Raw genomic sequence first — 15,949 nt, forward strand, 5'->3', positions numbered from 1 at the left:
CTGCTCTCCCATCGGTGAGGATGAGGATTGTGAAGTCTTGGTTCCCTTCTGTTGTTGCAGGACGCCTTGGGTGATTCAGAAATGAGCAGTGGGAGCGCTCGGTGATTTTCACGGGAGGAAGACAGCAGCCAGCAAGGCCCCGGCTCCCTGCCATCTTGAGCCCTTCCTGGTGATTTGCAGCAGCACAGATAAGTACGGAGCACTGAGGACTGAAGTCAGCGTTTGGACCTGACTTTATTTTAGTGTAAATGACCACACGAGATTCATACCAACAGAGATATAGGAGTAAAATAGCAGAAGTACATAAATGCCTCTCCTAAAAGTACGGTTTCGAGTATTTAAAGGTTAAGGAGATATATAGAAAAGAGTCCTCTCCACATGTGTTTATGTTTACGTGTCCTAACAGAAGGTGACGCATTATCTTACATGCCAGGTATGTTTTGGATGAATCTGTATCACCCTATTGATTTCAGAGGAACTGCATTGATTTAGGTTAGTGAAGGAACTAACCCAGCTAAGTTTCAGATAATTGCAATAATATCTCTGTCTCTTCCAGTCAGATTTGCCCTTCGTGTTTAGTTGTTTCATAATCCTGCAGCTCTCCATTTCATCGTTACAAGACCAGAATCTCTATTGTAAAAACTGAAAAGGAAAAGAACCTACCACCTTAAAAGGCAGTCTTTTTATATTCCAATCTTTATTTTCTTGTTTAAATAAACTTAGGGCACAAAAGCTCATCCTATTTGTTTTTTAAATAGGCCAATTTAGTTTCATTTACTTACACCGATATTTTATACAGCCAAAAGCTCTCAGAAGGAAAACGTGTTCAATGCACCAGAACCCTTTAGGGTTTTGATGAAAGACACGATATCATGAGTAACATCTCCACTTCTGTTATTTTTTTTATATAGTAGCGACAAGATTGAATCACCATTTTTAGCTATTCTTCAGCAGAACTCATAATCTATCAACGTGTCAGCTCAACAGCAGTTTTCTCTTCACACTAATGTGAACCAGAAGGTCCAGCTATCCTAGATTTTGACAATTTTATCTGAGATTGCATACATTGCAGAATTTTGAAGAAAATGAATTGTAGGACCTACTATGCTTTTCTAAGCACGTACAAAACGTAAAACACGTCTTCAAAAACATTTTAAACTCATTTTACAGGATCACATTCCTAAGTTAGGTGTTTCATAAGCATTGGGTTATAAGCACTCTAAAATAACAAGTGTAAAATTATATGTGGGTCCCCGTATCTTTTTAAATGTCTCAGATTGCCCTCTATGTTGTTACATAATGCATCATAAAGAAATACGTGCCTTCATTCTCTTTAAATCGCTCTGGCATGGATAGTGCTAAGCTTTCCTTCAAGTCCTCGTTATGCAAGTCCTTGCTACTGTTAATAGCTGTCAGCTCAGTGTGGTTAGTTAAAAAACAAGGTAACCACAGCTTTTGTGAAGCTCATTGCATTGCTGGAATTCACACTGACTCAGTTCCAGGTGCTTTGCTCCCTTTCTCAGCTATAAATGGAATTATTATGAGCAAACAGGTTTTTCTCCATTAGAAGAAAGTCCCACTCATTCCACTACATCACAAGCTAATCTGCTTTTTGTTTAGTTGTGCCTACAAGCGTATTGTGTTATGAATATCTGGATGCACTCCTGCAGTGTTAAATCATGGTGAAATAGACCAGAATACAGTAATATTTTGAAAGTTTGTCCAAAAAAATGCAGACATGTAACTATGTTCTGAAAAACACCTAGCACAGTAAAAATTCACGACCAATCTAACAGTTATTAGGTAACAAATAATCCATATAGGCACTAAGCGATATTATGTAAAGTAAAATCTGTGTTACGCAGTATAAGCAGCATTCGGGTGAAATTGAGGTGATGTGTGAAAAACAGAAAGAATAGTTTCTAAAGCTATGATGTTACACTGCTCTGTATTTCTTTACTTGGGAAGTGGAATTTTCCTCGTCTTTTTGTAAAAGGCACAAAAGTAACAACAAGCACTTTAAAGGTGCTTTGCCTGCTATTTGCTCTTTTATTTTTCCCCCGTCTATCAAACAGATCATTTGTGGAAGAAAATCAGGAGAAACCAAGCAGGGTTTGCCGGTATCTCAGAGATCTTTCCAAGTAGCGTCTTCTTTAACAAGGCCTCAGATTTAAAGATACTGAAACAGGAATATCTCAACATTCGTAATACTGCCTACATTAAGAAAAATTTTGCTCTCAGTTTATACTCGTGTGGGTATGCAAGCAGCAAGTCAGTGAAGCATCACCAGGAAAGGACGGTTCTGTTTCATATTCTAGTAACTGATCTATTAGTTTAACAGTCCTCAGTTTCATTTTTCCTATATTTTTTTCCCCCTTTTTGTTACTCCTGGAAATTTGGAGTGCTAGCTTGTTCGTTGCTTTCCCTTCCCCTGCTAGTACCCATTTTAAAAGGTGCAGCCCTATTCTGCTCAGGTTTTGTTCTCACACATGGAAATTTTTAAAGTTCTTTTTTGCAAGCAGTAGGTTGGTGAGGGAGAGATCTGCACTATAAAATAGCAAACCAACTAAACTGTACTCCAGTGGGAGATTAAATAAGAAAGAAGAGAATGGCCGAGGCGAGTCGTTTGTCGCAGATGTTCATGCAGTTCTGTGTTTGGTTTTAAGCTGGATTCATCAAACGTGCTAAAGAGTAATTTTTGTCTGATATGAAGTTTCTATCCAAAGAGTCTGAGTGGGTTCGGTTTAAACCGTGGTTTGAAAATGCAAGGGAATGTTACCGGTCGGACACAAGAAAGTCAGACTGTTTTTGCAATCTTAATTCAGTAGTAAGAAGCAAAATGTATTGGAATTAAATTGCTGTGTAACACAGTTACTTAAGTTTCAAAATCCCTTTGTGTACTGAGTACAAATATTTTACCATAAATGTCAGAATTCCATAGATGATAAAGGGTGCTTATGCTGTTGGAGGGTAAGCATGAAATGCCGACGTGATAACGTCTGATACCAAAATGGTGTATGCTGCTTGTACAGTATTTCCCAAGTTTACGACGTAACTTTAGAAATAAAACTTAGTGAAAACGCATGAGATGAGCACAAATGTAATACTTACAATTACCAGACTATCTCAAAAAAAATATTTAACAGAGTGGAACACAAATGAGGAGGCCCAGAAATAAAATTACTTTAAAAGGGGGATCTTGAAAAATTCATCATATCAAACTCATTCTTAGTTCCTGTAAGTTTCTGTCTCTTTTAACATATTTTCCCCTTTTAAAGTTCATTTCTGTCTCTGTTCCCTCAAAAATTCTGCGCTCCTTCCCCAAAAAGGGAAGCATGTTATGGTTACAAATACCTTCTGCTGACTGAAGTAAAATGATCTTTTTTCCCAAACGAAAATGTATGTATTAATTCGCTAAACTGTTCCAGCTATGTTTACGTATGTTATTTCTGAGAAATGATGAGGGCTGCACGATATACTGCAGCATACTACGATGTAGTAGCTGTAGTCGAGCATTTTTGTTATTTGTAATCAAATAGACAGAATTGTCAGCCTATTTGCTTTTAAGTACCTGGAAGCTGAATTAGAAACACGATTTTTAATACAATGAATTTGACATTTCAGTCTGCACTTGCTTTTTTTCTTTCGTAAATGAGCACTGATTATCAGAAAAATCAAGGCTTACATAATCAAGCCATACATTTTTCTGCTCTTCTTTCTCTTCCCCCACTTTAGCCATCATTTTCCTCGGAAAAATGAAAATTTTTGAATAGAGAATTACTATGACATACTAATTATATACACATTTTCACGGGACTGCATAACCAGCCTATTTGTATGTATTTAGTAAAAGAAGGCCGTCAACAAAATATTACAACCTTGAGATGGCTAAACTTTAAAATTACAGTAATCATTAAATACAGCATTATCTTGTTGATGTGCCTGTCTGTGTACCACTGAGTCATTTTTCTTTGCTTGGAGAAGTAGGGTGCTTCTATTTATTCCTTATTCAGATAACAGAAATAAGAACGTCCTACCCCATTTTTTTTAATCGTCGCAAAGCTGATTCCCCTTCATAAAGAAGCTGGTTTTAATATTCAGTTTTCAGAGGGAGAAGTGATTGCCGTGGACAAATATATAGCAAATGAATTGAAGCTCTGTCCTACTAGAACAATTACAAATTGAATTAATTGCAAAGAATAATATTAAAATTCTAGCTAAATATGTTAACATGAACTCCTGCCCATAGGTGGCAGTCAGCTGTCACTATAGTAGGGATGCCAAACTTTTGGTTCATGATATTCATACTTATGCTGATGTAATTTTAATGGAGTATGCATATGTGCATGTACAGAAGTATGCAGATGCCTGCATTGGGAGAGGGGGGAGAGGTAAAATTAACCCCCAAATTAATTATTGAGTATGAGTATTCTTAATTACTCTATATAAGCAAAGTAAATTCTCATTTTTTGGAGAGAAGTTCCAAGTAAAAACACACCAACTATTTTTTTATCAGTCTTGCTGATGCTCATCTAAAAGAAGTAGAGAACGTTCAGAAATGAGCAAATTTGCCTCTACAAGTTGAGTGGAAAGGCAAGTATCTGGCCAGCCTTAGACAGCATGACTTCATACTATGCCCAATCCTCCTAGCTATGTTCCTATTTCGTAGTTCTTTGTCTGTAAATTACAGAAGTGCTGAAATGATGATGTTGTATCCTAGAAATCCCAGCAATACATTTGGCAGATCCAGAAAAGGTACTGGGAGTGAATGCATGCTCTCTGACATGGAGAGCCAGCAGCCTGCAATTCTCTTTCCCTTTGCAGAGCTTTAGACACCCGTGGCAGCACTGCATGAGGGGAAGATGCAGCCAATGAGAGCAAAGATCCATTCAATTTTGCCCTCAGCTTTTTTAGGGCTTTATGTGGTTTATGAGGACTTCCTTTTGCAATAGAACTAAGGAGGCACTTGAGACCCCACCAAAACTGAAGGGGATAGAAGAAGCTAATAAGGCCAAGTTGTCTCAGTCTAAAACAAACAGAAGTGGTGAAACTATGTGTGACATACTAAGACAACAGAGCTCTCATGAGAAAAGACAACTGAAAATTAAAATTCCTGAGTAGGTAAAATCTTATTCTTTTTACTGTCACAGCTACACCAGGATACTTTTTAGTTAAGATTAATCTAATTATACATCAAAGTAGCCCACTGTATGCATTTCACAGAGGTCAGGAAGTAGCATTTTACAAAATGGAAAGTGTGAAAAACACACAATTATTTGTTGCTACCGGAGTGTTCTACTGTGATGCAAGATTAAGGGCTCAGAATTGAACAGAATGGTGCAGTATTATTAAAAACAGAAGGCCTAATTCTCCTTATGCAAGGAAGGCAACTATACACACCGTTGTATAAGCTGAAGCAGTCGGTACGATTTCATAGTTGAACAGGGTATTTTCACGTGTATGCGACCATTACGTGGCTAATTAGATACTTGCATATGCACAGCCCCATTTGCTCCCCAACTATAATAATTACGAGGATTGCACTCCGCATTAATTTACACTCTTGTGTAACAGAATTGAATACAAGATAGCAGGTGGTGATAAACTGGCTAGTGGCAAATGTGTAAATTTGATATGCATTTTGAAAATCAATACTTTCATACTCAGTGCTGATCTTGACATGGAAAAGACTGGTGAAGAACTACTCGGCCATCAATTCTGATCCCAGCTATTGCAGACAGCCATGTTGTACTGTGCAAGTTATCTGCAGAGGTATCAAACTCCATCTTGAAAATACCTTTGTCGTAAGGTTGCTCTTAATTTCCATTCCTCTAAATGGTTACAGATTTCTGATAACAAGTAGTCAAAACCAGCTGATGCCCTCACGTTCTGTAAACATCTTGGAATTCAGTTTAAATAACCTTTCTCTCTCCCTAAGGATAAAGCCCCTTCCAATCTGTCACTCCTTGAGCATTCATAGATTGCTTTCTTTTCATTGTCAACTGTCATAACCTACTCAGCCTCGGCTCTGCCCAAACAGCAGTGCTACACCTGACACCGAAGAGGATGCCTTTCCCCAGCCAATCTTCTAACCCTTCTTTGTACATTTGCACTTGCAATAAATCTTTTTTAAGATGCAAGATTAGAAGTACGCATAGTACTCCAGAGAAGATCTTGTCAGGGCCTTTTGAGTAGCATTAACACCTTCCTATCCCTGCTGAAACTAATATTTTAATATTTAAAAGCTTTTTTTTATTCTATGCAGACCTGCATGCTATGAGTGTCTCAAAGGCCTTAAGGACTGATTGAGACACCTGCTTTACATTCTTTTTTTTTTTTTTTTTTTATGGACACTGATAGCAAAATTCTTGTTATTCCTAGTTTACAACCTTGAACTTTATACCATTACTGGTATTGCATGACAAGGGTGTCAAAAGGCTTTTTACAAGAAGGGTGTCATCAGTTTCATCTCGGCCTCGGGCTTCCTGTGAGTTTTCTAGCATGTCCAGATGTGTTCTCTACACTTTGCACAACTACGGACGTGAGATAGTACACGCACCTGATACAGTGCAGGGCCTTGCAGATGAGCTAGCTTGGCTCACGAAGCAGAGTTGTCTCTGGTATTACATTACCTCAGGCACATCACAGTATGTTATTTCAGGTAAGTCTTCAGAAAGTCATGCAGTACTTCTGACTCAATGCCATAACCTGGCTTCATTTGACAGCTCTGGGAGCAAGAGACCAAATTTTGAAGTTTTTTTCCAGAATCAACAGAGATGGACTTTACTTCGCATTGTATTTTTTTCTGTTGAACTTGTACTTTGATCTCCAGTTTACAAGTTATGTCAGTAAGAGTGAAGGTGGATCAGGATGCATAGGAGTTAAGTGGCAGTCTTGAATAACTTGTAAAAATATGAATTACATGAGGCTAGAGGATTTTGGCTATTGTTCATACAACAAAGGGCACAAAACTCATATTATAGGCCTGATTCAGTGTCCTGCAACCTGGCACATGCCAAACCCAGCAAAAGCTCCTAAGTGTGGTATTTCTATTGTAAAGATAAACCGCACTGGTCAAATTTTCTTAGCTGTAATGCAGGCACAGAAATATATCAAACAGAATTAGGTTTTGTGCTCTTAGTTGTATTAAATTCCCCCTCTGTGTTAACAGTGTCCTAGGTTTGTGTCACCCGCTGATCATACGCTTAATTCCTAGGTTAAGATACTCAGTGAAAATAGTTCATACAGTCTATCTAGGATTGTTCCTTGAGGAAGTCCAACAGGAACCTGCCATTAGCTTGACAGTTCTTCAAAACTACTTCACATTCGTTATTAGAGTTAATTTAGTAGTTGCTATCTTCCGTAGCTTAACTGATTATGTTCTTCAAACTAGTATACTAAAAAATATTTCCCTGAAATCTAGAATCTAGTCAGATTAGGTCAACTTGTTTACTTGATGTGGAAAGGTAGGGTTTTTTTTCTTTTTATTTTTCACGTGTGGCGTAATCTACTCTCAGGAAAGCTTTGTGACATTTTTCTTACCTTACATTGATCTCCTTTTATCCCATGCTTCCTTGATCCAATTTCTTGATGGGCAGTCCCAGTTTTTCTGTTTTTGTTTTGTTTTTTTCCCCTAATATTTTAAATTAGCAGCTTTGGTTACATCTAAAATCCTATTTGAGGTGGCTGCTTTTTCTACTTGGATGCAAAGACCTATCTGTGCAAGTTTTCCCACCCCGAAATTAAGAAAGTGGAAATAGGACTAATTTTTTTTTTTGTCATTTCACCTCTATCTGAAGGGTTCACAGAGATGCTCACTCACAGAGATGATGGTGAAATATGGATTTTCTTGGAAATTATAGCATGTGGCTGAAAAGGCCAACAAAAATGAGAGCCTCTAAATCCTGCAATTTGCTGTTCTGGGATTTTTGTACTGCACTTCTGGTCCAGCCAAGGGCTGGTCGTATCTTGGAGATTTTATAAAGTCTTCAAAAGAAAGTGAGCGTGGCTGCGTGACTGTAAGGTTGCATCAAGTTAAAAAAAACGTTTTATAAAAACCTTAAGTTACATCCAAATGAAGATAACAATAAAAAAACCATCTATCTGATGGGCTGTATATATGTATCTGTAAAAACAGAATGAAATGCATCAAAAGAGGGGCTTGAGGAAACTTTCATTAGCCAACATGCTATACATTTTAGCCACGGCTCTAGAGGAAGTTAGAGGTAACTACACTTTTAGACTAGGACTAAATCAGTGAGCAAATGAGCAAGTATAACTTTGGGAAAGAAAAAGGCAGCTTTGTAAGATGGAAACGGTGCCTCCCAAAGTTCCTCTGTATGGGGAGAGGAGATTTGGTTCAAACACCTACAAGGAATTCAAATAAGATGTTCAACATCTTTTACTAAAGCATCCCAAAATAAACCGAGTGAAGAGGCAGGTTCTCACTGCACAAGAGACACATGAAAAGATAGTAAGTATAGGACAGAAGCAATTGCTCGCTTTTCACAGTGATGGGAGACAAATAGCAGAGTCCTTGCCTACTATTAAGCAGCATTCTCAGAAATACTCTGGAAAGGGGGATGAATAAAAGTTACAAAGTTTACAGACATCACAAAGCGGGGAGGAAGGTGGAGATGTGATAGGGGCTGCCTTGAAAACATTCCTGTGCTGCCTGGAATTACAAAGAAAGGGAACGAATTTAAAAACAAACAAACAAAAACATGGTCAGGTGCCATGTAAATCTTTTCTAAACGCTTTCTAAGCACTGTGTGTGTTTCTGCCTTTAGCATACATGCGTAGCAGTGGGCATGTTTAAAAACATAGGACAATCAAAGCTGGAAAGCTAACATCAGAACCTGCTGTACCAGGTGAAAACAACAATTTGCTCCATGTGCTCCTCCCTAGGCTTCAGAAAGGCCAAGAGGAAAAGAACCAATGTGAGACAGGGCATTGCTGAAAACATGCTGTGCAGTGATGAAGGTGGCCTGTAGAACAGCATGTTTATACTTTGACCTGTGTTTGCACCTGTCTCCCCCCCTATTATCCTCTTAGATCAAATCTATTAATAATTGTAAAGTAGTTGTAATAGCACACTGAAAATTGTTAGTCAGCAGGGGAGAGCTTTATTGCCAGAATTGTAAGTCACACATGGAAAACTTGGGGTGAAAGAGAAGCAGCAGCAGGCTTTGGTAGTGCAGTTTCACAGATGAGGCAATTGGGAGTACCCTGATGGTCAGGATTAGTCTTGTGATTAATCACAGTGTCACAGAATCATCACAGAATGGCTTGGTTTGGAAGGGACCTCAGAGTTCACGCAGTTCCAACCCCTTGCTGCACACAGGGCTGCCACCCCCCAGCTCAGCTGTCCGTGGCTCCATCCATTCTGGCCTTGAGCACCACCAGGGATGGAGCACCACAGCTTCTCTGGGCAGCTGTGCCAGTGCCTCAACACCTTCTGAGTAAAAAATTGCTACCTAATATCTAAGCTCAATCTCCCCTTTTTTAGCTTTAAACCATTCTCCCTCGCCCTGTCACTATCAGACCGTGTAAAAAGTCAGTCCCCCTCCTTAGTGTTTATAAGCACCCTTCAAGTACTGGAAAGCTGCAATGAGGTGTCCCCAGAGCCTTCTCTTTTCCAAGCTAAGGGTTTGTTCCCTTAGCCTGTCTTCATGCGAGAGGTTCTCCAGCCCTCTGGACATCTCCATGGTCCTTCTCTGGACCCACTCCAACAGCTCTCCATATCTTTCTTTACTGACCCCTATGATCAGTACAACCTGTACTCAACTGTACTACAGCAAATGCTAACTGCACAAGTTGTGAGTCACAGTCGCTACAGAAGACCACCGAACCATCCATTTTAAGTGGACAGTTGTGGTAATGGAAAGCAGGTAAAAATGTATGCAGGTTGTTCTTAAAAGAATGTCTTCTATTTATTTCCCTGGAAACTACAACTAAGAGCACAGTTACATTATTTGATAAAGCAAATTCTCAGCTACAAAACATTATTTTTTCAACACAGTCACCACCATTCGCTATGCATTTCTGCCAGCGATGAACAAGAGCCTGTATGCTGCACCCATTAAAATCTGCATCTCTACTGCCATACCTCCAACATCTACCTCTGACATTATGGGCCAACATAATAAAATCAGAGACATTGCTTTCACAGCAGCCCTCGTATTTAAAAAGGCTGCCTGCATGCTAGGGAACTACAAGGAGTTTCATCTCCAGCTTACAGGCTGGGCTCTACAAGACAGACTCGAGTGTCTGAGAAGGTCACATGGTGACCCACAGGCCACCAGTGGGATGCAGATGGGAAAGAAGCAAATAAAGATCTTGGGTGTAACAAGTGCAAATGAGAGACCTTCAGTACTAAATCTCATCTACAGCAGCATTTGTTGTTCTGGTTACCTTTGCTCAGGAAAAGTCAAACAACCAAATGCAGAAAGAGCTGTTCAGGACAACACTGAGCTTGCCTTAGAAAAACTAGTTAAAAAGGGTTTTGGTCAACAACTCAGCAAAAGACAGAGGGGGAATGTTTTTAATACAAGTGTGAAGAAGTTAAAACAAAGAGGGGAAAAGCTGGTACTTAAGTAGCATAACCATGACTAAAATTGAAACGAGGTGCTTTTTAGTTCTGTGAAGAAGGTAGCTCTAAGAACAGCTTTTCAATAGGAGTAATGGTAAAAGAAATTGGTTTTAAATCAAGACTAAGTTTATGAATGGGATTATCTGACCTGGCTCCTCTCCCAGGGCAGATCTTCCTATTTTGTTCTGCTCTATTTAGGGTTGCAATACAAGCCTTTCTCTCCCTTTGCCCCAAGGAGCTCTCCCTCTCTCACAGCTTTCCTCCCCCTTGCTGCTCAGGTGTCAGCAAGAAGCAGGGCTGGGCACGCTGAGCAGAGCCTTTGTGAAACACAGGGAGAGATGGTGGGACCAGTGCTCTTCCAGCAGGCCAGCTGTGTGCATGATGAATGCTAACATTTTTAACCACTGTACAGTGGCAGCAAGCATTTTTAAGCACAGTGATCAATTTTGTCCTCTAGCATCCTGTTGAACATCAGTAAATATGTTATTAAGAGGCTTGATAGTGTGCTCCTTTGCAATCAAGGCCAAGATGTAGCCAGATACTCATCTTAATCTCTCCAAACACATTTCTAATGAATTTTTACAGTGCCAGGAACAAAGGTCCCTGGTCTGAAGTGGGACACTTGCATGACAAAAGCAAATTACAATAAATAATACATTGTGTTTATGATGTCAAATTGTCACCTAAAGACAGTGGTAAAAAGCTTGTAGTATAGGCTACTGCTAGAATCCTATTAATAAAATTGCTTTAAATTACTCCCAAGGTGTAAGATAGGATGTTCATTTGTAGACAGTGCTTTCTCTTGAATATTTATATTTAACACCTTATTTATATTCTAGCAAGAAACCACTCAGTACTGTGAGGGATTGGATTTTGAAATAACTCCATTGTATTGCAACATTTTTATTATTGTTCTGTCCCATAAAGATATAGATAAACTTCCTTTCTGCTCAACAGAAGTATGGGAAAAGATCAAAGCTCTAAACCTGGTGCAGAGTTGCAACTAGGGGGGAAAGAAATACTTACATCTTCTGTCTCCTTGACTGCACAGTCCTCTACTGCTTGGTGTAATCAGCCCATACTTCTACACTGTCAACTTTCTGATCTTCTCCTTCCTGCAGGGACTTCGATGGGTACAATTAGACTATTCCAGTTTCTACTGTCTTTAATTCTTCTGAATTTCCTACAGAACCTGAGAAATTCACTGAGTTCTATCATATATGAAGGTAAATCACAGCAATGTGTGCTACAGAAATGGAATTTTCATTGAAATTTATGCTTGTAGTCAACCTCGGTAGACTGCTGGAGCATTTTGGCTTCCTTTGACCCATAGATTTTCTGGTGCTTTTAAAATGCTTGAAACATTGGTGGAATCTTGGCTCCACTGCAGCAGTGCATAACATGCAGGCAGCTGCACTGAAATGAGCCCCACGTGTGTCTGAAACTCAAATGAAAGCAGTTTGGGTAGCAGAGTTGGCTTCCTGCAACCTTCCCAACTTTTAACCTCAGAAAGCGACGTAATGAAGATGGAGGAAAAAGCCAAACATGTAACATCTTTTACAGTGTAACCACCAAACTTTTCATTAATAATGACAATTCTAAACTCATGTCCTGCCTTTTTTCTTTTTTAAAATTCTGTACTTACTATCATTGAAAGCACACATTTAGCTAATGTTTCACGTGCTCCAAATAGTTCTTGAATGGCAGACCAAGGAAATCTGAGTTAGGTGGTATCAAAGCTGTTTGCATTAAGGTATTTATCAGCAGCACCTGAGGTGACATATGATAGTCTAATTTCCAATAAATCATTATTGTCAGCTATGAAGTAAATTGTCTATTAATTAGTAAAGTCTTTGGACATTCATCTTCACCTTGCAGATCATTTCCCCATTTTAAGGGGACAGCAGCATGTTAAATCTTTATTACTGCAGTAACATGGGAAAAAAAAGAAAAACAAAAGGAATTGTTTCAGCAACAACGATCCTCCCAGCAGAGTCTTGGAGGAGCCTGGAGACCCATAGGCCAGAGCAGAATTCACATCACCCTACCCCAGCACCATGACCAGGTATGGAGCCGGTGTGTGCTGCCTTGACATTCCTTAACTTCCAGCTGGGTTCAGTACAACCTGCAGGAAAACACCCCAGCCCTCCTTTTGTACCAGGGAGCAAAATGAATGAATTCTGTGGACTGCAAAATCTGGAGTTCTGATTTGAAGGGTGCCACTTTCTAACTCTGGGGCATGGCCATTGAGATAAAAGCAGGGAGGGAAGAGCGCAGTAATCTTCAGGATGTGTGGCATCATTATTCTTAGAACCTGCGGCAGCCTTTCACACCGCTCCTACCACATCTGATTTCAGCTTGAGCTGTACTTTTTTTTAGGGCAGAGAAATATTTTCCAAATTGCCTGAACATCACTGTATTTTTTAAAAGGTATAATTTTCACCTCTTCCATTGACTACCTTTTGGGCAAGTCAGTAGCTCGCTTTCCCCTCATGCATTTGTCTGTGTCATAGGATAACCGTATTTGCCTGCTATCATGAAGTGCTGGAGGGTCCTGCAATTTATGTAGCTTCAGATTGTGGTTTATCTTGATGGAGAACTGTATCTCAGATACAAATATATTAATTTCCCTCCTGGAGAAGGATATTTTCTGGAAATAAAAGCCCATTTCTAATCAGGCAGGGAAATGAGGGCAGCACAGCACATCCAAAGAGAGATAAAATACTTGCAATTTTAATATAAGATGCACATGTAAGCATGTTGACTTAGCTTTTTGGAAGTCAAGGAAATATCAAAAGTGTTAATATTCTTTGACTCAAATTATATGAAATCCAATTTCTAGTGGAAAACAAACAAAAGATGGCCAACCAGACCTATTGCATATCTCAAAACGCATTGCCACCTGTACAGCTTCTGGGGGAGATCTGTATGTTAGCAACTGCTTATATAAAGGTAATTCTGTGATGGAAGGTTTCCTAAATCAGGTTTCTCTATAGCTTTGTTTTCCAAAATACTGTGTAACATGGAAAGATGGCATCAGTTTCTTCTCAGACATGCAGGTACTCCACTGCACGTAGACAAAATAAAGGGGCTTATCACAAAACCATGCAATCATTGAATCATAGAAGCCTAGAATGGTTTGGGTTGGAAGGGACTTCAAAGCCCACCCAGTTCAAGCCTCCTGCCATGGGCAGGGCTGCCACCCACCAGATCAGGCTGCCCGAGGTCCCAACCAGCCTGGCCTTATGGAAGCACATGCCTTCCAACCTGCTGCTGGATTTTAACACCCTTGCTTAACAATGAGTTTCATCAGTTTATAGCCTCACTGACCGTGCCACAAGGGAATGGCTCACACTTCACAAGACACAGATCATGGCACAGAACAAGGCATGAAAGACTGAGATGTAGGAAGAGGCCAGGTCCTCCAGAGGCAGGACTGGTCTGCCAGGGTCACCCACAGGCTGCTCATCTCCAGTGCCCTTCTTTGGAGGCAGACCTTGGTCTGTACAGCCAGGCTGGCCCCGAGTCCTCCATACTCCCCACACCTGCAAGCTCCCCAGCTGCCAAAAGCAACACATTCGTGAAATGCTTTCTGCCTGAATAGCAGAGCAGTGAAAACCACCTCCCAGACTGTTGAAAATCCCAACAGATCCACCCTTGTTCACAGCAATACTTCTCTTCTCACTTCTTAACATATTCATCCAAGGCAACCGCCAAAATCCGTTAGTGCAGATCTGCTAGCAAAAAATCTTGGATTCCCCTCACTTATCTTTAAACACCTACAGTACATACCTGCTGTCTGAAATCCCATTGGTGAGAGAGGAATAACTGCTTTTGTACCACAGGTCACCTCAGTCCCAAGTAGCAACCTGCAGCAGGTCACACTGGTTGTGCTTGGAGACCCCAAAATTGGGGGTCTTCATTGACTGAAGGGAGGCTGCAGGATTTACTCAGGTTACAAGTGTTCTGGTGAGATACATCACAGGAAGGCTTTTTTGTTCGATGGTTTCATTCTGTCTCATTTGCATCTGCTCTTTCTCACTATCACCAGTGGAGTTGCACAAACACTCTTAAAGTTTTGGTTCATTACTTCAGTATGTTAATGAACTCTGATTTTTTTTTTCCTATATTATAATGCCCAAAAGCTGGTTTGGGGCACGAATACAAACGTGTCTTTTTCCATCAGATCTGCTTTCTCATCAGGGATACAAGAAGTCTTTCACTGGGTGCCGAACATATTTTATTCATTTCATAGATTTTAGTTTGCATCTGACAGAGCTATTTGTTTTGCTGAATTCTCAAAACTTCTGGAAAGAAGAAACATTGCCACAGGCACATCTTCCCAGCAAACAAGCAAATAAACCCAAGGGCTGGGATCTCCAACACAGTGCTACTCTGCTGGCAGCAGCAGGATTGAGCCTCTTTGCACAAGCAAAAGAGGACACAACCAGAGCTGCTGTAGTGACATCACTGCAGGTGAAAAGCAAAAGCAACATTAACAAGATTTGGTCTGAAAAAGGATGCCTGCTCATCCGAGCACACACTGGCAGAACCTGAGGGTTGGGACAAGTTCTAGCTCCCGGTGACGTGAATTAAACACCCCTTCTATTCCCCTCTGTGGCTCAGCTATCCTTATTTCAGGGCTGTTGTGTAACTTCTACAGAGAAGGGAAAGATCATTTGTTTCCTCAGATGCACACACACACACACACAACAGTCCCTAGTTTATATGCAGGAAAAACAGGGTAAGCCTGGGAGAAACAAGAGGAAAGCAAACAGCATTAACTACAAATGAACAGGACAGTCCTTATGAGGATAATTTTCTCCTTTTAAATCTGGTGCCCATATTAAAAGCTCTCCCCACAGCACGTGCAGGACCGATAGTTACTCAGCTGACAGCACAAACCAACAGCGACCCTGGCACCAATGCAGAGGCAATATTTACAAAAGGATGAACTATTTCCAAACAATGCCTCCAATGTACTAAGCACAAACAGGCTTTTCTTCAGCAGCAAGCATGCATGTTGTTTTGTTCCAATGATTTTGTTCATCTACAAATGTATTCATTGTGGACAATGCAAGGAAAATGTCATTCTCTATTTATATCCAAGTTTCCTTTTGTCCTCTTTACAGCATCTCAGGGCAACAATGTAGAGGAGAGCCCTGCTCTAAGCCCATGCTGTCTCTCCCCATCTCCTCCTGAAGCCCTGGCAGTGCGGAGCAGCAGAGGGTTAACAGGCTCTCTGCAACAGATTTTTTCTTAGGCACAAAGATTGGTTTCTCTCCCTCCACTTCCCAGCAGAGAAGACCCAAGTCCTGCCTCTTGCTCCATCACTCAGAGCACATAATGGCCTTGGCA

General features: G+C 40.3%; 1 protein-coding gene and 1 long non-coding RNA gene across 2 annotated transcripts in view; one reads left to right on the forward strand and one right to left on the reverse strand.

The window, feature by feature from the left end:
* Positions 1–216, reverse strand: part of ARMC2 (armadillo repeat containing 2) — a 95,314-nt gene extending 95,098 nt beyond the window's left edge. The window contains exon 1 of the mRNA XM_046939605.1: positions 1–216. The gene's annotated coding sequence lies outside the window, so the exon portion shown is untranslated.
* LOC107053085 overlaps positions 1–15,949 on the forward strand; it is a 32,871-nt gene that overhangs the window by 1,227 nt on the left and 15,695 nt on the right. The window contains exon 2 of the long non-coding RNA XR_001466054.4: positions 61–15,949. This exon is cut by the window's right edge and continues 14,884 nt beyond it. This is a non-coding gene — a long non-coding RNA (uncharacterized LOC107053085). The remainder of the gene's footprint in view (positions 1–60) is intronic.

This window comes from Gallus gallus, chromosome 3 (assembly GCF_016699485.2).
Source record: "Gallus gallus isolate bGalGal1 chromosome 3, bGalGal1.mat.broiler.GRCg7b, whole genome shotgun sequence".
Lineage (NCBI taxonomy): Eukaryota > Metazoa > Chordata > Aves > Galliformes > Phasianidae > Gallus > Gallus gallus.